General features: G+C 42.6%; 1 protein-coding gene across 18 annotated transcripts in view; it reads left to right on the plus strand.

Annotated features, from left to right (window-relative positions):
* CLASP2 (cytoplasmic linker associated protein 2) overlaps positions 1-24,144 on the plus strand; it is a 288,662-nt gene that overhangs the window by 79,264 nt on the left and 185,254 nt on the right. The window lies entirely within an intron of this gene.

Here is a 24,144-nt window from a genome sequence, read left to right on the forward strand (position 1 = left end):
AGAGTTTCTGAAAACGCGAGCGTCATGAACCTTGCCAGGCCATCCAACGTTGATATTTGTAAAACGTCCCCGATGGTCCACCAGTGCTTGCAGCACCATTGAAAAGTAGCCCTTTCTGTTAATGTACTGGCTGGCCTGGTGGTCCGGTCCCAGGATAGGGATGTGAGTTCCATCTATAGCCCCACCGCAGTTTGGGAATCCCATCGCGGCGAAGCCATCTATGATGACCTGCGCGTTTCCCAGGGTCACTACCTTTGAGAGCAGTACCTCAACGATTGCGTTGGCTACTTGCATCACAACAACCCCCACGGTAGATTTGCCCACGCCAAAGTGGTTTGCGACTGACCGGTAGCTGTCCGGCGTTGCAAGCTTCCAGAGGGCTATGGCCACTCGCTTCTGGACAGTCAGGGCTGCTCGCATCCGGGTGTCATTGCGCTTCAGGGCAGGGGACAGCAACTCACAAAGTTCAAGGAAAGTCCCCTTCCGCATGCGAAAGTTTCGCAGCCACTGGGATTCATCCCAGACCTGCAGCACTATGCGGTCCCACCAGTCCGTGCTTGTTTCCCGTGCCCAGAATCGCCGTTCCACAACATCCACATGACCCATTGTCACCGTGATGTCCTCGGCGCTGGGTCCCGTGCTTTCTGACAGGCCTGTGCTACTGTCAGACTTCAGGCCCTCACCGCGGTGCCGTAGCCTCCTCGCCTGATTTATCTGCATCTGCCTCTGGGAAAGGTGGATGATAAGCTGCGAGGCGTTGACAACGGCCACAACTGCAGCGATGGTAGCAGCGGGCTCCATGCTCGCAGTGCTGTGGCGTCGGCGCTGTCACTGACCAGAAAAGTGCGCGAACTGATTTCCCGCCGGCGCTTTCAGGGAGGGAGGGAGGGCGGTAGTGACGGACGGATGACGACAGTTACCCAAAAGCACCCTCAACGCATTTTTTTACCCAGAAGGCATTGGCGGCTCGACCCAGAATTCCAATGGGCAGCGGGGACTGCGGGAACTGTGGGATAGCTGCCCACAGTGCACTGCTTCCAATGTCGACGCTTTCCCCGTTAGTGTGGACTCACAAAGTCGAATTACTGTCCTTAGAGTGGACACACACGTTCGACTTTGCAATATCGATTCCACATATTCGATTTAAGTGAAATCGAACTACTCTCGTAGTGTAGACATACCCTTAGATGATCTTCCTCCTTTCAAGAGTACTTGGGGGGGGGGGGGAGGGGGATGGGAGATTGATGACACACCATATATGTGATGCATCATTTTCTATATTTGTATTTTAAAATTTACCTTATTCCTGTGAAACATCTTTTTCAATTAATTTAGCCACACTGATGCATACCATCTAGATACCTCTAGCAGAGATTCTCAGCAGTGAAATAGCTAATTTTGAGTTTTAAATGGTTATTATGAGGTAACAAAGTCAACACCCATTATGTAAAATGGGGCAGTTCAGACTTTTCCTAGAGCTAGTGTGTCTACGTGCAATTTCACCAAGGCAGAATGTAAATCCAGTTTAATAGGCCTTTTTAGCCACTGGAATGACTAGAAACTTACATTTTAAGTTCAAAGTAACAGTAAAAATGGTGTTTGGGGCATTCCTGTTTCTTTTAATGACTTCCGTATCAAATTTACTCTGTTTTCAAAATATAATCTGATTATTTTTAACAGCTAACCCTGCAAACTCAATATGAGATCTGAAGTTGACAACTATTGTTTCTGATGCGTATATAATTTACAGCAATAGTGTTTCTGTGAGCCATGTTCTGCCCTCAGTTATATTTGTGGAACCCCAATTGGATGAGAGAAGTCTGACCCAGCTCAGTCTCCAATAGCTTTCTAGCTGTACAGAACTAAGGAGCAAATCTGTCGAGGAAGAAATTGCGGTTGATATTTAATAACATTTCAGGATAGGAACATATGTTAAATTTTGAAGGAAACCTGGGAAATTTCACAAATCTATGGAGAGAGACCCCACATCCACACACTAGCATGGATTTTCTGTGACACTTGTTTCAAGTGACCTTACTTCTGACCAGCTGTGTAGTTGCTGTGTAAAGGCAAGGCTGGTTGTTTATGATCTAAGAAATAAGAGTAGCTCACAAGCCTCCCCATTATTATACAGTGTCCCAGTTATCAAATAATCCGATGGTAAGACCCCTTAGTCCTTATTGATATAGGGCAATTTAGAATACCTTGTTTAGGTGTGAAAGTTCTTTACAACTTTGCCTGTCTGAGCCATAAACTCCACTGAACATAGCACGTGGTCACTTTAGAAGTATTTTAGCTTTAAAGGATTGAGTACAGGATTTTGTATGGCTTTTATAGAACATCCCCCCCCCCCCCCAACAGACAAAATAGCATACAAGTTGCTATGGGGACAGCAAAAATTTCCCATCCTGTAATACCTTCCTTTGAAGAACAAGTCCTTGTCTCTTTAGACACATTTTAAAAGAAAAAACTGTGTGTGTCTAAAACAGGCATTTGTAATTTATGAACAAATAAAGATTTAAATAGTCTCAAGTTTGCAACACATATGGTGGCATTTTTGTGGCCATTGGCATGTTTTCTTATGTCTGTTAGATTTCATTTTTTAAAATGATGGCAATATGTTAACCAAAAAGTTTTTACAAAAAATAAAAAATTACACATTTAAAATGTTTTCTATTCATTTAAACAAACAAACCCAGAGAAGGTTAGCCTATTGATGCTTTTTGGGAAGAGGGACTGGCTTTGGGAATAGTTAACTAGAGCCTGAAATGTTTGGCATCTTTCAGTGGGAATCACCAGTACTGGTGTGCTCTAGGCCAGGTCTAGACTAGAAACTTTTGCTGGCATAGCAATGTTAGCTAGAGGTGTGTGGTTTTTTTCAACATTTCTATGCTGGCAAAAGCCTTAGTGTAAATGCAGATATACTGGTATAAAAGTGCTTTAGTCAGTGTAGTTTATTTTGCTCACCAAAGTGGTATAATCTATATTGGCAAAAAACTTTTTTTTTTTTTTTTTTTTTTTTTTTTTTGCAGGGGCGGAACAGGATCAGCTTCATCTACACTTGGAGGGTTTTGCCAGATACTTATAAGGCCAAACTTTTTAGTGTAGATTAGGCCTTAGTCTGAAAACCCCTGTATGTAAAGTGGTGTAAGAAAGATAGGGTATAAAACAAGCCTTCGTTAAGCAACTGCTTAACTGATAACCCATATCACCTTTCTTAGGGGTCTTTTAATTTTGACTTCTTAACTGAAAAAAAGGAGTTGACAATTGAATTTAGTTCTAGAGTTTTATGTTTTATGTTCACAAAGGTGAAGTTTTATCCTTAACAGAGCTAATAGTATGGGATATATAAGAAGACAAAAATAGTATTGGTCTATGATTCAGTAAACAGAAAAGCAGAAAGTTGGTCATATTAACCATTCAGGTTTTCAGAATTAAATTACACAACCACAATAGAAAATAACACTTGTACTCAGTTGCTGTCTGGGGAAGGTGACTTTGTTTAGATTTTTGACCAAGAGTTCCTCAGAATAGGGCCTCACTTGTGCCAACTGATCATCATCTTTGGTGTTGCTCACACAACAGAGGAAAAACAAAGCCAGATCACAAGACAATTTGGTTAATTACTTACATGCCAATTTACCAAGGTCTCCGTCCCAATGGATTTATAATAGTCAAACCTTTTAACTTATTTTCCAATTATATTAGCCCCAGGATTAGATTAACACTAACTACCGGAGACAAACTCCTACATTTGACAGACTGCGTAGACTGAGGGCAGTTCAAAAAGCTTACACACTTGGTGTTATCTTATATTTGTATACACCTAGAGCTGGAAAGGAAGCTTGAAATCATTAACTATGATACACATGTACAGTGTTCTACAATCTTAGTTAACAATAGCCTGTTCAGCTTCAAAGCTACAATCTTGATTGGAACCTGTTACAAAAGAAGGTTACACACGGTAACTCTTTGACAATCTTTAAAACACAAGCATGTTCTCTTCCTTACTAGTTAGGTACCCAGTTTCAGGGAGTAATCAGTTGACTGATTTGGGTCATTACCCAAGAGAAGGTCTCTGTGTTACTTATTGCCAGATCTTTCTCCAGCCATCAGCTTTTAGCTCAGTTGTTGTTCACAGCAGGAGTTGACAGTGCAAACACAGGTGGAGTAAAGGATGGACATGACTATAGTCTTTTCCTTGTGCACTAGCAGGCAATGTGAATTGCTGGAAAATAGAAAGAGACACCTTTAACTGTCTGTCTGAGATAGGTACTTAGTGTCATAAGGAGGACTCCCAGGTCACCACCCAGGACCAGGGCCGGCTCTAGGTTTTTTGCCGCCCCAAGCAAAAAAAAAAAAAAACCTCTGGGAGCACAACTGGCAAAGTGTCTGGAATGCCGCCCCTGAAATTGTGCCGCCCCAAGCACGTATTTGGTTTGCTGGTGCCTAGACCTGGCCCTGCCCAGGACTGTAGTCTTCTCCCTTCCCGGTGTCTTCAGCTTTTGGAAAGTGATATGCTGAAGGAGGCAGATTGTTTTATCCTATTTTTTTGGTGGTCCAAAGTTGTTCCTTTTCTTGGAGGTGCTGGTGTGGACCGGTCAGATGGTGATCCATACTTATAAAGATTTGAGATGTCCAGCTAAAATGAGTCATCCTCTCTCTATCCAATCAGGGAATGAGATATTAATTTTTGAGTTCTTGCAGCTGGGACTGGAATTTTCCAGTCTCTGTGCAATACATCTTTTCACACCAGCTTGTGAAAGGCAAGTTAGGCCATAACTGTTGGTGCAGCCATATTGTAATATATCTTGAACGCCATAGTAATACGCCCTTCCCTCTATATCAGGGGTCGGCAACCTTTCAGAAATGGTGTGCCGAGTCTTCATTTATTCACTCTGATTTAAGGTTTCGTGTGCCAGTCATACATTTTAACGTTTTTAGAAGGTCTCTTTCTATGTCTATAATATATAACTAAATTATTGTTGTATGTAGAGTAAACAAGGTTTTTAAAATGTTTAAGAAGCTTCATTTAAAATAAAATTAAAATGCAGAGCCCCCCGGACCGGTGGTCAGGACCTGGGCACTGTGAGTGCCACTGAAAATCAGCTCGCGTGCCACCTTTGGCACGCATGCCATAGGTTGCCTACCCCTGCTCTATATGATATTCATATTTTGGTATTCCAATACTGAATTAAAATATTTATCCCATCCCTAATTTAAAGTGCACAAAACAAATAAAAAATAAATTGGCTTCCTTCCATCTCCCCTTCTCAACTATCTGCCACATTGATCAAAGGAGGCTAACAATTTTTAACATGTGCATGACTGTTCATTGTGGCATGGCTTCAAACTGCCAATCAGATTACTCCTTAAGCTTGTTCATTTTTTTTTTTTAAGCATGCTATGTATGTTAAAAAAAATCACATACTGTATTATCCCTTTAAAATAAGGGAAACAAAAACATTCATTTTGTTACTAGAGGAATGGTTTTATTTTGTTCATAAATTGATATGCTAGTTCACACTTTCAGCACCTGTGCAAACTTGAGTTTGATTTTATTTAACTTCTCCTTTGAAATGGTCCATAATTAGATTACTCTATTAATTAAGGCTGTGAAAGATCAATTTAGCCTGTCTGCACAGATATTGTTGAAAACAATTTGTAATTTTAATAATAAAGCAAATAATGATTTATGGAACCTCAGTGTTTGTAAATATTTATCATGAGATGTTTTGTCAGGGTAACAAGCCAGAAAGATTCTTAGCAGTGTTTTGAATAAAGTTGCTGCGGCTGGATTGCATTTGGCAAAGCAAGAGAGGAGGAGATCACATTGATCAAGATGCAAGAGGAATTTTAGCTTTGGGGACTGAGGAAAGGCAGGATTGTAGAGATGTTTTGTGGAAGGATTTGGAGACAAGGGGTGTGTGTGTTTGTTTTGAAAATGCTGAGTGAAAGAACCCCCAGATTAGACCCGAATGAAAGTAATAGTATTGTCTATTGTGATGAAGAAAGAACGCAGTACATAACTGTTTTGTCATAAAATTGCAGTGGGTTTAACTTTTTATTGCTTGGGAATGTAGCACACGTGTTTCACTCTCTTTACCAGGCTTAATAATTGGGGTTGTAGGTATGTGGTAAACTTTCAAGCAGTGACATGGACAAAGACTTCATTGGTAGGAATAGAGAGGAAAGATTATATTTTTGCCATTGTTATAGAGGGAAAAGTGATGGAATGTTGACGCTTGGATGTGTAGAAGGAAGAAGAGATGATGTGTCTAATGCTAATGAGCATGTGGGATTGGTAAGGTGCTGATGAGTTTGGGAGGAAGATGTGATTCAGCATGCCAGATCCTGTTACTGACACTTAGATTTAATCTCACTAAGTTCCTGTTGTATGTGTGACTACTCTGTGGCAACCACTCCTCCAAATTTGCATCCTGATTATCTGACAAAGCATATTTTTCCTGCATTCCATCAAAATCAACTAAAGTATGGTGAAAGAGGCGTGTGTCAGCCATGCTTATCTTTATGTGAAATCTGAGTCCAGGTTTATCAGAGTAGTTTGGAATATGCCAAAGAAATACTCGAGGAGGAGAGGGGGACATATTTATTAAAGATACACTGTGGGAGAGAGGTGAGAGAACATATTTACTATAGTGTGTTACCAAATCTATTACAAACCAACCAAGGTCAAGTTGCCCCAAAGAACTGGGTTAAGAATCTTTGATAAACTGTATTTACAGCAGTGGTATTGTAATTTGTCATTCTCCCGCAAGAGCTCCAAGTAAGAATGAGCATGGCAAGGTGAAGTTCAGGAAAAATGTACATTGTATTTCATCAGCAATTTCCCAGAGCCTGAAATTAACAATGGATGAAAAATCCGTATGTGCATTGAACTCCAGATCTGCAGCATGTAGATAGTCAAAGCCATACTTTAACTCCCTCCTCCATGTTTGTTCTGATTTTTCAGTAGGCCATGCTGAGACAGATATTATGCCTAATGCACCAAATGAAAAGGATAGTAACCTCTCTTTAGTGCCTTGTACTGGACCAAGGCAAAACAGGGCAGAACCGTTTAACTACTATAGGAATATGCCATAGGAAAAATATTCATTAAACTATCCAGGGGAAAGAGAAACTGATAATGAAGATGCAGCTGGAGAACAGAGAGAATGCAGGAAGATTATATTGACGACTCCTTTGTGTTCTCATCCTACTCATGGTCCCCCATGCACATGCTTCCTATTCCCATCTTCCTCATATTGTTCAGACTCCGCAGACTTCAGTTATGTTGATGTGATAGAATATTTCTTCTGTTAAACCCACTGTGACTTTTTTTTTTTCTTCACTGGGATTGTTATAAATTGTGTAATTTCTACAGATCAACAGAAAATGCTTTCATACATGAAATGTTTTTATAATTGTCAAAACAGTGCAAGAATTATACCATTCTCTTGCTCCCACACTCTTATTTATATGAGAATTAAACATAATTAGGAAGCTGATAAGTTAAGCAGGTGTTTGTATTAATTTATGTCCTACAACAGCTATGGCCAGCAGTGGATATCAGTTCTTCTTCGAGGAGTGTCCTTGTGGGTGCTCCATTTTAGGTGTGTTGACGCCCTGTGCTTGTAATTGGAGATTTGTGGTAGCAGTGCCCGGTTGGGTCTCACACGCTGTAGCCATCTCGCGCCACTCCGAGCAGATACATAGCGGTGCGCAGCCAACCATCCCCCAGTTTCTTCTCTACCGCCTTTTGGCTTGAGTCGGAGTGATCAGCAGAGCCCTCTCTTACCTTAGATAAGATTCATAATAGATAGTCCATAGTGATAGTGTTAGCTTAGTTGTTGTTAGTTTCCCTAGCCCCTTGCCTTACTATAATTTTTGTTTTAAATTTAAAAAAAAAAAAAATTCCCTTTACCATCCCTATCTACCCCTACCTCTCTGGCAGGTGTACAGCCATAGCCTCAAACAGAGTTTATCTTTTTTTTTTCCTCTAAGAGACCGACTCTCTCATGCATGGCCGGCTCACCTGGCTTTAAATGCTGCCTGACCTGCAGACTCTCCATACTAGTCTCTGATGGTCACACTCAGTGTGTGTGTGTCTGCCTCGGTGAGACACACTTTACTCAAAAGTGCCCACATTGCAGAAAACTAACAGCTAGACAAGAAAAGCCAGGGATCTCCAGCTGAAGCTCCTCATGATGGGGATTCAGTCTGAAGACCAGTCCAGTTTTCAGTTTCCCATTCACCCCAGAAACGCTATTCTTTTCTCTTATATGATAACACTTTGTCCTTCATGGCACCTGCCAGAGTTCTGAAAGACTCAAGGGCGACCTTAAAAACCCTTGGCATTTACATACCTAAAAACAGAGCAGATTTTACAATCAGAAATTCTGGTCTATGCCATACTCTCAGCCCCAAAGACAGTACGACCAAGGGTGTAAACAAAGAGAGAACAGTCGTTGGCAGAACCAAGATCAGCCTTCGATGTCTCAACAATCCACCTCTAGGCAATTATTTTAAAGTGTGGTTGAGGGCATGAGACCTCCACACTTGACTACTCTGGAACCAAAAACGGTCCTCCACCCATTCAGAGACAGTCTTTCACCATACTACCCAGTCTGGAACACCATCACGACAGACAAATGGGTTTTAGAGATTATTCAGAAGGGCTACTCCATCCCCTTTATTTCTATCCCACCTAACCACCCATGTTCCCCGTCCCTCTTCAGGGACCCCTCTCATGAGCACCTATTACAACAGGAAATAAATGACTTCTTACAGTTAGTTGCCGTGGAACCCATACCATCACAACACAGTGGGAGAAGTTTTTATTCACATTACTTTTTAACGCAGAAAAAGACTGGCAGGTGGAGACACATCCTGGATTTAAGAAAACTCAGCAAATTCATGAGAACACAATGTTTCAAAATGGTGACTCTAACCACAATAATTCTGGCATTAGAGAAGGGAGATTGGCTCTCAGCCCTCGGCCATCAGAACTCTTTTTTTTCATATTACCATCCAACCGTCACAAGATTCCTGAGATTCACCCTAGGGAAACAGCATTTCCAATACAGAGTACTACCCTTCAGCCTATCCACTGTCCCAAGGGTTTTTTCCAAGGTTCTCGCAGTCGTTGCAGTTCACCTACGCCGACACGGAGTAATGATATTTCCATACTTGGCCGACTGCCTCATACAGGCACCAACATGGCTAGAAGCGATAAATGCCACGCAGAGCACGATAACCCTTTTCACAAACCTAGGATTGCAAATAAACGTGCAAATGTCCACACTGGTTCCTGTCCAAAAGTTGGAATTCATAGGAGCCTGTCTCAACTGTCTAACAGCAACACTACCCCAACAGCGCATCCTCACCCTAGTCAGCCTAATTTCAACAGTGAGGAGCAGCCCACAAACATCCGTCCGAGTGTGTTTACAACTCTTGGGGCACACATTGGCAACTACGTTTGTTGTCAAGCATGCCAGATTCCAAATGAGATGCTTGCAGGCTTGGCTTTGAACACTGTATATACTGCACAGACTCTCTCAACAGACGCCTCATAATGCCACGCAGAGTAAAAGACTCATTAACATGGTGGACACAACCAAAGAACGTCTGCTCAGGAGTCCCTTTCCAACAAAGAACTTCAACCATGACAATCACGACAGGCACGTCTCTAATAGGTTGGGGGGAGGGAGAACATTTACTCAACAATGCAGTCCAGCGGAGTCAGACCTGCACATAAACTTACTGGAACTAAGGGCAGTTCGAAATCCACGCGAGCACTTTCTCCCTCTAATCAAGAACAATGCCATTAAGATCCTCATGGACAATATAGCATGCATGTTTTATATAAACTACCAATGGGGAGCACAATCATACTCTGTATGTACAGAAGCAGTATGCCTTTGGAATTGGAGCATCACCAACAACATAGAGATATCAGCATCCTATCTGCCGGGATGCCAGAATACAACAGTAGATGTACTAAGCAGGGGGTTCTCAGAAACCCACAAGTGGGAGATGGATCCCGGAATTCTCAAATTCATATTCAAACTATGGGGGTTGTCCACGATAGATCTATTTGCAACAGCTCAGAACGCCAATTGCCCACAATATTGCTCCAGAGCGGGATTGGGACACCACTCCCTAGGTGACGTTCTCCTCCTAAAGTAGGAGTCACCATTGATGTATGCATTTCCTCCGACCCCACTCCTAAGCGGAGTCATTCACAAGATCATGCAGGACATAGTGCCCTGACATGGTGCAGACAAACATGGTTCCCTAACTTGCATCACATGGTAGTGAAACCGCCTCAAACCCTTCTCTCAGTACCTCACCTTCTATCACAAGATGCGGGATGCGTCCGTCACCCCAACCTCGCAGTACTCCACCTCAAGGCCTGGTTACTCTATGGCTGACTTGGGTTGAGAAGGCCTGTTTTGAGGAAGTAAAAGATATATTACTGAACAGTGGGAGACTAAGTACAAGAAAGACATACATCTATAAGTGGAAACGATTCTGCACCTGGTGCCAAGATAAACAAATCTTGCCATAATCATCATCATCATCATCATCACACACACACACACACACACACACACACACACACACACACACACACACACACACACACACACACACACATATCCTGGACTATATACTAGGACTTAAAAAATCAGGGCTATCCACAGGCTCAATCAAAGTACACTTGGCTGCTATTATCTCCTTCTATGATAAGGTGGACAGGGTACTATATTTGCTCACCCGATGATTAAACGCTTCTTTAAAGGCATTGAAAACATTTATTCCACAATAAGAAACCCTACACCCATGTGGGACCTCAACCTCGTTCTACGCAGACTCACGGGAAAGCCATTTAAAGCCCTTGCAACCTGCTCTTTGTTGCACTTAACTATGAAGGTGGCTTTCCTCATTGCCATCATGTCCACCAGACGGGTGGGAGAAATAGGTGCCCTAATGGCACACCCACCTTATACAACATTCTTTAAAGATAAAGTAATCCTATGACCGCATCCTAAGTTCATACCCAACGTCGCCTCCCCCTTTCATTTAAACCAACCCATTTACTTACCTGTATTTTTTCCTAAGCCACGTGTGGACGGGAAAGAGGCCTCACTCCACACATTAGATGTTCGCAGAGCATTGAAAGAATAAAAACATTTAGAAAATCACCTAGACCAAACCATCTCAAATCAGAGACTATCCAAATGGATATCAGGATGTATCCATTTGTGCTACCAAAACAACAATTTACAAGCTCCACCCTACATACTCTACCTGAGCACTGGCAGCATCTGTGGCCTTTCTCAAGAATGTCCTTATCACTGACATTTGCAGAGCAGCTACCTGGACATCAATCCATACTTTCACTAAACACTATGCTTAGAGCAGCAATCAGCATCTGATACTTACTTTGGACTTACGATGTTATCCACCATCAATAGACCAGCTCCGAAGCCCTTTCCCTCCACTGAGGGGCACTGCTCAACAGTCACCTAAATTGGAATACCCACAGGGACACTCTTCGAAGAAGAGAGCGTTACTCACCTTGTGCAGTAACTGAGGTTCTACGAGATGGTTGTCCCTGTGGGTGCTCCACTACCCGCTCTCCTCCCCTCTACTTCGGAGTTTCAGGCCAATTCTCTGAGGTAGAGAAGAAAGGGGGATGGTTGGCTGCGCACTGCTATGTAACCGCTTGGAGCGGTGTGAGATGGCTATGGCGTGCGTGTGGCCCAACAGGGAATTGCTATCACAAAGCTCCAATTACAAGCTCAGGGCATCAAGACACCTAAAGTGGAGCACCCACAGGGACAACCATCTCGAAGAACCTCAGTTACTACACAAGGTGAGTAACCCTCTATTCTCTGCTGTTCCAGTGGCAAAGTACTGGCAGATGACATCTCTTCTGTTAGCTTTCCTGACTTTGGCAATTCACACTTTACAAAAGCTTCTCCCTCAGAAAATAGGCATTACCAGGCTGGATCAGACCTTTGTCCATCTAGGCCTATATCCTATCTCCCAGAATGGACATCACCAGATGCTTCAGATGAAGGTGCAAGAAGGTGAGTAAGTAGATGTGGGATAATCTACCCCAATCAAGGTCTCATCCTAATCTCTAGTAGTTAGACTGATTTAAAACCTGACACCTAAGATTTTCTTTCTTTTGAAACTTTTATCAGTATAAACTACCATAACTCTGTATAATCTTGTTAGCTGTATAAACCTCCAGTCTCTCTTTGAATCTTGTTACATTCTTGGCCTCTACAACATCCTGTAGCAATGAGTTTCACAGTCTAATTACATGTTATTTTTTGAGTGATAGTCACTGTTGTATTCCACTGAGTGTTAAGTATTCACACCATACGCCCGGAGTCAGAGAATTTTGGAAGTAGTGTCCAATGGTCCGTGCAAGCTCCCTGACTCGCCTTGTGCTTCCGGCCGAGGCGATAAAGGGTGGGTTAGACTGACTACATCCCCAGTTCCTTCTGACAGCTGCATGGTCTAGGTTGGAATTTTCAGTGACCGTGTCTGTGACGCATTTCAAAAAGATCATAGTTGTCATTAGTTTTACCAGTTTTATCTGCAGTTTTACTAGTTTATATCTTTCCTAGTTAATAGTTTTGTTAGTTTTAAAATAGCTTTGGGTTTTTTTTCCCCCTACGCTGAACCTGTGCGTGGGTGCTGGACTATGCCCATGACCCCGGGCTTGAAACTTTGTGCCTCGTGCCCACCATCCTTCTTGGTCAGCGATGACCATCAACGCTGCCTCTACTGCCTGGGAGAAGCTCACATTGTGGCTAGGTGCAGTATTTGCTAAACCTTTCCCAGACAAACCAGAGAAGGCTGAGCCCTTAATCTCTGCGGAGCTGGCCATGAGACTGCACTTGGAGTTAGACTGGGGAACCTCCTGCGTACTTCGGCTTGATTCAGTGAGGAGCTTGCCTCCCGCTACTACATCCAATTCCGGTGCTAGCAGGATCACCCCCAGGGCAGGGGCATAATCAGGAAGTTTAAAAGTCTCCCATAAGCATGGGGCTATGTCTTCATCTAAATCCAAGAAAATGGACATTCCCTCCACTAGCTTGGCCCAAGGGGATTGAGCTCATTCCAGTGCCACAGGCATGAGAAGAAGACCCAGAAACTATGGGAGCCAACTGTCCCAGGCATTGAACCGCCGGTACCGCCGTCTCTGGCACCCCACAAAGCATGAGAACTGCCCATCCAGGGAAAGTCATCGGTGCCAGTACTGATGTCTGGGAAGGAAAGAGTGCCCCCGACACTGGGAAGATCCGGATCCATGGCTGAACCTCAAGAGGTCTTTGCCTTACCGACCCAGTGTCCCGTCCTTTGTTGGGTCCCTCCCTTCCAGGGAGATCATATCCCCTCCATGGGATATGCCTAGGGCAGGGGTGGGCAAACTATGGCCCACGGACCAGATCCGGGCCGTAAGCTGTTTTAATCCGGCCCGTGAGCTCCCGCTGGAGGGCGGGGTCTGGGGCTTGCCCCGCTCCGGTGCTCCAGCTGTGGAGTAGGGTTGGGGGCTGCTCCATGCGGCTCCTGGAAGCAGTGGCATGGCCCCGCTCCGGCTCCTACACGTAGGGGCAGCCAGGGGGCTCCGCTCTGCACATTGCCCCCGCCCCAAGTGCCACCCCCACAGCTCCCATTGGCCGGGAACCACAGCCAATGGGAGCTGCGGGGGCGGTGCCTGCAGACCGGGCAGCGTGCAGAGCCGCTTGGCCGTGCTTCCAGGTAGGAGCCGGAAAAGGGACATGCTGCTGCTTCCGGGAGCTGCTTGAGGTAAGCACCGCCTGGAGCCTCACCCGCGCCCCAACCCCCTACTCCAGCCCTGATCCTCCAAACCCCTCGATCCCAGCCCAGAGCACCCTCCTACACCCCAAACCTGTCATCCCCAGAGCCCCGCACCCCCAGCCGGAGCCCCCTCCTGCACCGTGAACACCTCATTTCTGGCCCCATCCTGCAGTCCGCACCCCCAACCAGAGCCCTCACTCCCTTCTGCACCCGAACCCCAATTTTGTGAGCATTCATGGCCCGCCATACAATTTCTATTCCCAGATGTGGCCTTCGGGCCAAAAAGTTTGCCCACCCCTGGCCTGGGGTATGCGGTCTCTTGCCCTCCTCACAGGTACTATATTCGGTTCCATTGGCTCCAACGGTATCGCCGGTAGAACCAGAGTCCGCCTTCTCCCCTTCTGATGAATCAGAACCAGGAGAACAACCTCTTCCATACTGCTCCTATACACCATCACTGAGACATGCACATCCATGGGAACTGCTACCCCCCATCCTCATCGGAGCCACTGTTACCCCATGCCATGGGCACCTCTGCAACCTCCGGTGGATCTGATTTATTGACCATATTGGGGGCCCTGGGCACAGTATCCTCTCTCGGAACCTGCCTGACCTGCAAGAGAATCACCGCCTGCTTCCCCCCCCCCCAAAGGGATCTATCAAGCAGGTTCATAAATCCAATAGCGGAGGAAGAATTTTACACCCTGGTCCTGGCGGTTCTACTGGAGCAGACTAGGGTTCCCATCCTCCTCACTGGATGAAACGGTAATTACATTATCTCCCTCCCCACCAGGTGACTTCCTAGAGTTCCAGGAGCTTCTAAGGAGAGTTGAGGGAGAATTACACATCCCACTGGAGGAGATTCAAGACTCGCAATGTAAGCTCCTGGATATCCTACACACCTCAGCACCAGCGAGAATAGCACTCCCAGCTAACGATGCCATATTAGCTCCAGCCAGAGGTGTATGGCATACTCTAGCCACATGTTCTGGCACGCCTAAAGGAACTGAGAAATGTTACTATATCCCAACCAAGAGATCAGAATTCCTCTTCTCCCACCCTGCTGTAAACTCGCGGATGGTTCAGACTGCTTCAGGGAGGACCAAGCAGCAACACCCTCTGTCTACTAGGGACAAGGAATGGAAGTGCCTCAATCTTCTGGGGAGGAAAATCTTCTCTTCCTTCAGTTTGCAATTCTTGATTGCCAATTATCAAGCACTATTGGCTAAATATTCCCTACTATGACAAGATCATACCTGCTTCCAAACCCTTGTCAAGGAAGGGATACTCATAGCTAGAACTGCCCTCCAGTTCAAAATAGAGACAGCTGATACCACCTCTAGGGCCATGGCCACAGCTGTCATGATGCATAGGGAATCTTGGCTTCATGCTTCTGGTTTTCCTAAAGAGATCCAGAACACCATCAATTACCTCCCCTTTGAGAAATCCCATCTTTACAACCACAAGACAGATGAGTCTTTATATACATTGAAAGATTCTCTGGCTACTCTCTGCTGGTTGGGCATATACACTCCTGCCCCAAAATGGAAATTTCACTGCTCGTTGTCCACACACAGGTACAGGTCTCCTCAGTTCTATCACCAGAAGCCTTACAAACCTCCACGAAAATGCCATCCCGCCTCGCTGGCTTCCTCGTCTCAAACCCAGCCGGAGGCCAAGAGGTATTTTTGATACGAGCTTGAGAGCCGCCAGCCACAGACCTAACACTTTGCGATCCCTCCACTCCCTTTGGGGGTTGCTTAGCACTCTTTTTATCACTCATGGAGTGCAATACTAATGGACGGATGGGTGCTTAATGTCATCCGCCATGGCTATCCAATCAAGTTTGTCATGCTACCTAAAAAAAAAAAAAAACCTCGTCCAAAACCTCCCTCCCTCATCCCCCATTGGGGACCACTGTCATGACAATATCCTCTCCCAAGAAGTGAACTCCTTATTGCATTAGGGAGCAATAGAGCACATTCCTCTGGAATATCAAGGAACAGGGTTCTACTCAACTTACTTCCTGGTCCCCAAGAAAAAAGGCAGAGACCAATCATCAACCTCTGCCACTTCAATCGCTTCATCTGCAAACTCAAGTTTCACGTGGTCCCGTTGGCAGTGATAATTCCATTCCTAGAAAAAGGCATATGGTTCACGGCTCTCGATATGAAGAACACTTACTTCCATGTTGACATTCATCCCACCCACAGACGTTTTCTCAGATTTATGGTGAGCGCTGATGATTTCCAATACTGAGTACTTTCCTTCGGAATAGTTACCGCTCCCAGAGTCTTCACCAAAGTATTTTCCATAGTAGCAGCTCACATCAGTTGTTATGGTTTTCTTGTTTTTTCCATTCCCCGACGACTGGCTCCTGGCAGCCATGTCCTGCCAGGAAGCGCTTGTATCGATCTCCAAACTACTCCACCTCCTCGCTTCACTTGGAGTCAGTGTCAACATAAAAAAATTGATCCTTAACACCACACAGTCACTAGACTTCGTCGGGGCTACCATAAATTCTATCATGGCTTTGTGCACCTACATGACCTCTTTCACAAGACTTCATTTTCGCTGCCTTCAGACGTGGCTCCAGTCCATGCACTCACTGAGTTGTCACTCTGTGGACCTCAGGCTGACGTTTCCGGCCAAGGTACTGTCATCCCATCTGTCATGGATAGACCTGCATCACATACACTTGGGAGTTCCCTCAACGTCTGGTGTGCTCTGGCTTTCTATCTGCAGAGAACAAATCCTATCAAGAAGTCCCCTAGAATGTTCATTGCAATAGCTGAGAGATTCAGGGGACAGACCATCTCCATCTGGAGAATCTCCAAGTGGATTTCTGATTGCATCACGCTTTGCGACCAACTGTCGGGCCTGCCTCCCCCTACCAGGATACAGGCTCACTCCACTAGAGCTCAAACTACGACTACGGCCTCCCTCCAGGACGTGCCTCTCATAGACATATGTAGAGCAGCTACATGGAGTTCAGTGCACACCTTTGCAATACATTACAGCCTGGTGCAGGACTCGGTGGCGGATGCTTCCTCTGGCACGGTGTTTGTCTGCACAACCCTTCCTTCTTATCCTCACACCATCTGCCAATGTAGATACTACTTGTAAGTCAACCTCCATGGAATACAGTAGGGACCATCACTCAAAGAAGAAAAGGAGGTTACTTACCCTGTAGCTGGAGGTTCTTCAAGATGTGTGGTCCCTATCCGTATTTGACTTCCTGTCCTCCTTCCCCTCTGCTTCGGATCTGTCAGATTTGCGGTGGAGAAGAAACTGGAGACCCGATCAGTCCGTCCTGCCCTTTATTACATTGGATGGAAACAAGGGGAGTCAAAGCGCATGCGCGGACCAATGGACACTACTTTCAAAATTCTTTGACTCCGGGCGCATGGTGCGCAGGCGTAACCCTCTGTGGAATACAGATAGGGACCACACATCTCTAAGAACCTCCAGTTACACGTAAGTAACCTCCTCTTGTGTGAGAAGTATTTCCATTTATCAGTTTTGAATTTTCCACTTTTCGGTTTTGCTTATCCCGTTTTAGCTTCCAAAACTCTTATGCAGAGCAACTAATGGAAAATATTGGGGTAGTCAATATTATTGCACTTTATTTCTAAAGTCCACCTCACTTACAGACTTCTGTAGGCACATTCAGTAGCCACTCACTTCCTGAATCAACAGCTGACAGGCAGTAGCCCGACTCTAGTGTCATCAAAGTATAGTTTTGTTAACTAAGTGAGCAAAGGTTAGGCAAGGTCATCAAGGATCGTGATAGGGTCTCACACCCAGATAGGATTAGTGATCTGATAGCATGATGTTAGTTACTGTTATTGCTATACAACATTTATATTGCAGTAGTGCCTAAAGGCTGCAACCAGCTTGGGCCATAATGTGCTAAGCATTGTACAAATATAATAGCAGATTATAATTGTCAGAATTCTAATATCCACATTAAAAATGGATAGACACCCCAAAAAAATCATTAACTGAAGGCTTGAATTTTTTTTATATTTCCCAGTCCTAGTACTAAATCTACGAGCCAGAGTAAAAAAAGACCCCTACAACATAGAGGAATTAGAGTTGTATACTGTTTATCATGTACTGTATTTAACTGAAACTTAATCAACTTGATTTACACCTGGCCATTTTTGACAACTAATCACTACCTACCTCCATTCACTTGCCCTCCTAGGCTTGTGATTCCACAATCTTCTTGACCTCCTCTAACATTGGATAACATTCTCCTTCAGGAAGATTGTCATCTTCTCTTCTCCTTCTATACTCTTTCTATCTGGCAAAATTAATACGTTCTTATTGTTCCAGCTATCATTACATATCATACATATCATAACTATATGGATAGTTCCCAGATTTCTCTCCCTTTTAGCTGGAGATGTAAAATTGCACAGCTACCGACATGTAGTTCTAGATATTTTGCTACAATCTGTAACATAATGTAAGAAAATGGCTTGTTGCTCAAGATTGGAGCCAATAGTGTAAGAAGCAAAAATCTTTGTAACTGATGCAAGAACCAGGTCTTCCTCACAAGTAGATAGATGCTGATAAACAGTTGTGTGCTGCTTATGTACTCGTAAGGCACTTCATGTTAGCACTGACAAAATGGCCCCATGGAGTGCCTGATGCAGGGGACAGAATGCTCACTGAGAAATGCAGGGCACAGCATTGAGGGATGGAATTAAAACAGTGAACTTAAAGTGGTGTGCCTGCAGTCGTTGTGGCTTCCTTTTTTGTGCTTGAGAGAAACTTTTGTAAGCTGCACCAGTTCAAGTGAAATTGAGCTAAAGATTTTATCCCAGATGTTCCAAGAAGTCATTGCAACCCGTGCTTGTAAAACCTGGAATGGCAATTGTGTTTGCAAACTTAAGTGGTTCCAACTATCTGACACAATTCTTTTTTGCCTAGTGTAGAATTTTGGAATGATCCCTTGTAATTGTAAACAAGCTTTGGTTGTATTTGCTAGAGAACAAACCCTCTTAAGAACTTTTTTATTTAATTTTTTTTTAATCCAGGACCTGTCACAGGTACTTGGGCGGGTAGGGGGGGGAAGTGGTCAGTTGAATTCTACCTTGTTGTTTTAATATTTTGACAAATATCACAGCATGGAGGCTACTTTCATTCAAGATATTCAGTGATTTATTCACTGCCAATAGTTAAGGCTTTTTGTGTTAGTATGATGAGACATACTGGATCATGACATCCTTATAGCTTGTTTTAGTCTCTGCTATTAGACTTTTGGATCATTAGTTCAGTACAACTCCAGTTCTGTTTTTTGTTGACCTTCAGATATCTATTTTAGGACCAACTGTCTTCTGATAAGTTTCCTTTGGAATCTATCAATAGAAAGCATGTATTTTACTTCTGCTGTTATGTAGATGACACTCTTCCATCTAACCACTGCATAGCTATAGTGACTGATACTTACAAGATATATCACATAATTGTATGAATTTAAGGCCAACTAGAATAGTTTATATTTTGGTAACAGCTGAGTAGTCCTGTCTTCCTTGTCAGTTCCCTTTGGCAAAACAATGTTGATACTTTATTCTATTATTAAAAGATTTAATTATTCTGCTGTCCCCAGACCTCTACATATTCCTCATTGTTTTATAATGAAAACATCATCTTGTGCTATGTAATAACGTTACTTTGAAACAATAGGTTTTGGGAAAGATCTTGAATTATTTGTGAATATCCAGGTCAATTGTAGCTTCAAAATTTGGCAGCCTAAAAGCTCACAAGTACCACTACCTCAAGATTACAGCATATTACTCTTGTTTTAGAAACCAATGGAAAGTTTTTATCGAAGTCACGTTGTGTGGTTTTTGTTTTTTTTTTAATTTGAGTTGGTGTTTAAGACTGAATGGACTTGCTCTGATCTTTTTTCAGTTTATTTTCAAAATTGGCCTTTAAGATCCAACTTGACCAATAACTGCACCACACCTTCGGGGGGGGGGAGGGGAGGGCGTTGTCTGACTTGCTGGGGAAAGGGGTATACCTCTTTAAGGGCGGGGGCATAAATGTTGCATGAGGATGCAGACTCATCCCCCCCAGCTGACTGGAAGAGGGCAGGGGAAGCCCTCTTTCACCTGGACCAAGCAGAGCAGCACCCATCCTCCTACCCTTGAAAGTGGCAAAATACCAGGTTTGGTCAGGATCTGCTGTAGGCACTCTATCTACTCCTTTCTTGGGCGGCTGGGAAGGAATTTTCCCCTCACTGCCAGGTTGACCAAGGCAGAGTGTGGGGGTGTTATTTCACTTTCCTCACAGCGAGTTTGGGTGGGGCTTAGTTGGGGCGAGCATGGAATGGGGGTTAGGCTATGATGTCGCAACTCATTCTGTAAATGTGGGGCAGATATCCAGTGCAGGTGCTCCGTAGGGAAGGGATACAGTGATCAGATAAATGGTTTGGTAAAGGATTTAAAGGAGTATTTGTTAAAGGATCAGAAACAGGGAGGTTTGTGGCTTCTGTGACTGGAACGGCAGGGAGACGACCTTCTCCTCCTTCTTTATAGCCCACCTTACCCTTCATTTGAGGGGGCGGGAATGGTAAGGTCCCAGCAGCGTGTTGGCTGGGGACCAGAGTGGGGGGAAAAAAGGAGGGGACTGGTGAAAGCCCCCTGGGTAGATATTGAAATGATCATGGAGTTACCTACACTGTACATCATTTTTATCTGCCAGGTACTCCCAGACAGTTGTTAATAGAGTTGCAGCCTAATTAAACCACATCCAGTGTCTCCTGGCCTTCTTTCGGTATAGTTGGACAATTACCTATTTATTTTGCCCTGATTTTAATCTCATGGTGATAGAAGCTAGTGTTCTGTGATTATGTGCTTGATCTGTGGCATACTCTTCCTCCAGCTATTAGAAACTTTCAAACTCATTCTGCATTTGTTGTTGCTTTCAGTTGTTCAGCCTGTATTGTAGAAATATACAGGACTTCACAGGTTCTAGGTGACTCATTAAATACTGTATATGGTATAATAGTCATGGGCAGCAAGTACAACTCAGGACAGTCAGTCCATGCTAATTGCCATGTCTGGATTTTAATCTTAAAGATAAAAACGAACCCACATTTTGAGTTGCTTTAATTTTTTACTTTGAAAGTGTCCATTTTAAGAGAAATTTTGCTTCACATTAGAAATGCATTGTCACTAACTAGTAGGAATATAGGCTTAGATTTTCAGAGGGGCCTGAGCGAATTAGGTACCCAACTGTCACTGAATTTCAATGGGGAGTTGGGTGCCTAAAGGCTTGTCTACATGATGGGGTAATGCGCTAGATGGGAATGTGATTTCTAAAGCATACTAACATGTTGCGCATAAATTGATCCATGTTGATACTGCTAGTGTGCTTTAATGTGATGTTTGAAGTAGTACATTAAAGCACTGTAATGAACCTTTCGTGCACACCAGCAGGGTCTACATGACCTACTGATGAGTAACACATTATTGCAGTTGAGAAATCATACCCTCCTAGAGTGAATTACCCCACTGTATAGACAAGTCCTGACTCCCTTTTTCTTCTTTAAATAGTTCACCTGTATTGATTTAAAATGAAGTTGCTGAGTCACCAAACTGCAGTGAGAGAAATGACTGAAATTTGAATTCTTTCACCCCGTTAATTCTCCATTTCCTTTGCAACTTAATTCTGTTCATTGCTTGCTGTGCATTGCTTGCTTCCTGAAAATCTGATACACATGTTCAATTCTTATGTACAAGGTATTATGCTACTGTATGTTATAGCAACACTCTCTATTTAAAGTTATGGATCATTTTGCATAACTCCTGCTTTCAGTAACTTGTAACTTTCTGGAAAAAATATTATTTAGGGTTCTGGTTTCTTGGTCCCAAAATAAATTTTGTATGTGTGATATTTTGTGTGTGAAAATTGTTTGGCCATTTTGTGGTATCCCAGAATGGAAGAGGTGTGTTTTTTGTTTTTGTTTTTTTTCCCCCCTTCACATCTTGAGGTAATTTTCAAACAATTTAATTTTAAAACTTCATATATACTTTACACATTATCCCCAGTTATTGCAATTTCCTATACTTAGTGAAGAAATTTGACTTGGAAATAGTGAAATTAATTAAAAAATTAGAAATAATGAAATAAATTTGAAAACTGCATGCATAGGCAGGACTCCATCAGGGCTGCTAATCTCAAGATGACCAGATGCAGTGTTTCAGCTGTACTCAATGGGCTAAATTATGGCCAGGAGTAGGTGGATTCAACTCAGTTGATTTTAGTGGATTTGTACCCTGCTGAAAAAGCTGCCCAAATCCGGAGTGCTGCAGACGGGAATATATACAAGTGTATTCATTTTCATGATTAGGTACTCAAATGTCCGTGTATATATGTGTGAAAAGATACGAATTTTACATAATACTTGAAGCAAATGTAATACATTTATATAAGCCTGTAATAATTTCTGTAAACACAGATTTGAAGCTTCGGATATATGCAAATGCTGTTATGGGTCTTTCTAGAACTGGAGCCTCCCTGAAGATCAATGGGGATTGATCAAAACCCAGAGACATAAATACACACAAGGCTGGGGGGAAGTTGCAATTCCTATTAAAACTATAATTAAATTTTGACTTAATATATTATAAAATCTTAAATGTAATTATTTTATCATCTTAGATTTAAAATTTCTTATTAAACTAGGTGTCATATTCAATTTATGTATTTGTAGGATTATAGAGTAATTTATGTGCATTTTCAGTAGAAATCTGTCCAGTATTATTTTTGAAGTCTCCTGCAGCTTCATATATACCCTGGAATAAGAACCTTTACAAATGTAAAATCAGCAGAAATCTTACCATTACTTTTTAATTGCACTGGAAACAGTTTTATTTTTAATAAAAATGGTCTTATCATACACTATTTGCAACTCATAGACTGCAGTATTGTGCGTTTGACTGACAATATGAAAGTCTAACCTGTTTTCATAATCAAAGCTGAAAAAAATGCAATATGTATGTATTAACAGTGAAAAATAAATGTAGAGTTGAGTTTTAATAATCAGCTACTTCTGGTATCCTAATTTAAGAAGTTTTAGGTGGCTATTCATCATGTTTAAAAAAAAAAAAAAAAAAAAAAAAAAAAGAAGTTAAAAATTGGTTTCATCTATAGCCTGTTTTTTAATACTATTTTGAAGTTACGTTGTTTCCCTGAGTCAGAATCCTCAGTGTTAACCACTACCATTAACATTTATTTCATACAGCATTAAGTTTATAAAACTTAATCTTGTGATTAGATTAATGGGTCTAACAGTTTCTTTAAAAAATGCTGATGTCTACAGTTACATTTTTAAGACACTAAGAGTTAAATCAGTGTCTTTTCTTAGTTAGAACTGAAGTGTATTCTCCCAGTTCTTGTGTGAGGACTAAGTACTGTTTCCATGGAAACTCATGGACTAGTGTGTGTTTCTTCACTGTCCTTCCTCTTGCATTCTGTTTTGCTTACATATCCATACACAGAAGTATTCTTAATCACATTCTCTTATAATGGTAGTTGAAAGGAAACAAGCATGTTGGAGAAAATTTTCAGATATACAATTACTGATATTTTCTAGGTTTTTGATTGTAAATGAAAGTAGAGGTTTAGTATTGCTATATGTTGTTTTGGTTAAACAAAAATATTTCTGAAGTCATACTGTCATTAGGAAACTAAAGTAAACCTTAGAATGCTCAGTGTTTTTACATCAGCTGTCGCTATAAATGCCATTTGGAAAAACATGTTTGCTCTCATATGATAGTGAATGTGTCTTCCCCCAGGAGATTCTTTTTAAATATAGCTCATTTTATAGGGAACGTTTTGCCATTCAGTGTACACCAAGGTTAAATAAACTTGAAAATTCCTGAAATAAAAGCAGTGCTGTGATATTTTTTAGAAATGGCAGGTTCCAGTGAAGAAATATATTTTAAATTGGCTTATATCATTGTTATGCAGCTGTGTGTCAGCCTCACCCATCTTGTTTATGATATGAACTACAGGTTTGTTTTTACGTGCATTACAGGGTCTGGATAAATCCAACTTTTTCTACTAAATGAATTACAAAATGGTCACAGTTTGCTTCTGGAATTCTTTTTAATAAAAAAAATAATTTAAACACCAAGTGCAGCACATTCTCTATTGAGAATATTTTAACTGTTATCTGGAGATGAGTTTCTGACTTGACTGAACAAAAGACAAGTCCTTGTATTTTTTGGGTGTGTGAGAAAACCCTCAAGCAAAGTATGGCTATGAAATTTTTAAAGG

Source organism: Emys orbicularis, chromosome 2, assembly GCF_028017835.1.
Source record: "Emys orbicularis isolate rEmyOrb1 chromosome 2, rEmyOrb1.hap1, whole genome shotgun sequence".
Lineage (NCBI taxonomy): Eukaryota > Metazoa > Chordata > Testudines > Emydidae > Emys > Emys orbicularis.